The sequence below is a fragment of the Penaeus monodon genome, chromosome 17 (genome assembly GCF_015228065.2).
Source record: "Penaeus monodon isolate SGIC_2016 chromosome 17, NSTDA_Pmon_1, whole genome shotgun sequence".
Classification (NCBI taxonomy): Eukaryota; Metazoa; Arthropoda; class Malacostraca; order Decapoda; family Penaeidae; genus Penaeus; species Penaeus monodon.
In genome coordinates, this window is record NC_051402.1 from 32,217,594 (window position 1) to 32,220,093 (window position 2,500).

The 2,500-nt window shown below is 34.7% G+C and overlaps 1 protein-coding gene across 1 annotated transcript in view; it reads right to left on the bottom strand.

Annotated features, from left to right (window-relative positions):
- Nucleotides 1-2,500, bottom strand: part of LOC119583664 (putative peptidyl-prolyl cis-trans isomerase dodo) — an 11,704-nt gene that overhangs the window by 8,970 nt on the left and 234 nt on the right. The gene's annotated exons all lie outside the window — the stretch shown is intronic.

Consider the following 2,500-nt stretch of genomic DNA (forward strand, 5'->3'; position numbering starts at 1 on the left):
TATATATAATTATATAATATTTTATATATATATATATATATATATATATAAATATATTATATATTTTATACACCCCACACCACACAACACACACACACACACACACACCCACATGGTGTTCCTTTTATTTTGCAGATTTTTTCTTGTACAAAAACTGAAATTTTTTTTGTCCTCTATAATTTAATCTTTAATTTGCCTTTAAATTTGCCCTAGTTAGTGCATCCTACCGTAAAGTTTAACTATAAAAATAAAAAAAACCCAAAGTGGATAGGCATCAGTGGGTTTTTTAATTGATCCCAGAAAGGTCTATGGAAAAAGGCTCGATTCATCTTTTGGGCAATAAAAAAAAAAGTCTCTTTAAACTGACGACATGGTTTGTTTTCCTCGAACCCTTTAGAAAGGAAAACTAAACTTCTAATGTAATTCTCGTAAGCCTGGTTTTTGATGGTTACTTATTTGGCCCCAAAAAAAATAAGGAGAAGACAAACTTGGTATATAGACCTATTTTCAAATGACGGGAAATAAGGGAAAATTAAGGGCACCTTCATAAAAGAGAGGTAAAAATTTTCTCACTATAAAAAAAATAAAAGCAAGGCAAAGAAAAACCCCGAAAATTTAAAAATGCGATTGTAAAAAAATAACAAAGGGCCCTATCCAAGTTCCCCCACCTAGGATAAACATCTTGGTTGAACCCTACATAACTTTTTTTTGAAAAAACCCTTGGTCTGAATCTGATCAATAATTATCATTCTTTTAAAAAAAGGCAGATTATTTCTTATATAGTTCTCTATTTTGGTAATTCTTTACAGTGCAGAAGCACTTGCCAGTAACTAAGACCATAAGTCATAAATTCTATTAAACTTTCTAAGTTTCTGTAACTGGTAAACTCTGTCTCCATCCCAGTATGCATGGCAAGAAAGAGCTGTAACTTAGGTGTGACTAAGCTATGAGCAACACTTTCTTCAATTTTTTCTGGGCCTCTACAAAATAACTTTAATTTTTCCCTAGTTAATGCATTTGTACTGAAAATATGTACCTCTATCTTGAATATGGAAGATATGGTGATCTGCTGGGGGTCAATGAACCTTATTTCCCTAGCCCCTGCTAGAGAAATATGGTGATCAAGGGATAAAGCCACAAGATCAGGAAGGTACGTGTGGCATCATTTTTGGATTTGCAGGAGTCCACTCAAGGTTGTTGGGTTGAGTAATAGGGTCTCAGAGGGGATGCGGTCAATACCATAAGTTCCAGCTTACAAGAAAATAAGTAATGTTCCAAAGATACTTGAGGCAAGGGTGATCAGTTCAGCCACTTGTGTATTAATATGAAGCTTTATTCTAAGACTTTAGTGTAAATGTTTAACCGCCAAGAAGCAAAAACTATTCACAGCTTGTCTACCCTTCCAGATGCAAAAAAGGCTACAATTTTCAAGTACCACAAAAGCAAATTTTGGCCACAGGCATTTCTAAAGTTCTCAATTCTGTGTACCAGAAAATGTATATTTTGTTGTCGTATCTCAAATACAATGCAAATCAGTACAGCACAAATTTAAGAAGTTAACACACCTATCCACTTACAGGTGGAAATGTTTTACTGTAAATACAGATTTTATATTCATATATTTATGTCATATAAAACAACGAAATGTGTATTTGGATGTACTTCGAATTATCTAAAAGGATGACGATATTCAAGAGACTCTGTGAGAAGTAATAGCATGGTGTGTGGGCAGAAAATGTGGTAGATAAAATGATAGGTAGTTTGACTACGTAAAATCTACCATTTAGTAACAGAAATACAACTTTACACTCCCCGCTTTCCTTTTTCAAGAAGAACCTTGCCACAAAATAAGACTAAGAAGTCTGTGACTGGCTAAAGGAGATGCAGGATACTGGTGTAATGTTGTGGGTGACTGAAGGAATTTTGCCAAACAGTTCAGATATAATAATACACACTACATACATCTCTTTAATATTAATAATAATAAAAAAAAGTTGCAAGGAAAAAGACCAACCCCTCTAGTCTGTAGACTTTCCATTACAAAGCACAAGTATCAGGCAGATTTGGATACAATACAGGCAATATATTGTTGTGGTAAAAGATTTCAAAGCCTAAATAAACTGATGATAGGAGAAATCGCAGGATGATGTTTAAACCAAAGGTTGAGAACTTAACAGATTATAGAGGTCTTGTTTAGTCTTTAACTGGCAATATATTGGCAGGGCAGAATATGAAAGACATGTGTAATTGACAAACATTGCATGACCGACCACCAGTGCTCGCTGTGCTGATTTATCAATTCATCATTGATTTTCTTTTCTGTTGGTACAATAAGCAATGAACTTTTACAGTTTCTTCCATAACTACGTATTCGAAAATATCCAATCATTAAATACTAATCCAAGGGAAAGACAAGAGAGCAGTGTCCAGCCAACGCATGGCCATCACCCACGCCAGATGGGGAGGCGGCCGGCATCACTTCCTGTTTTCAGGAGAAAAG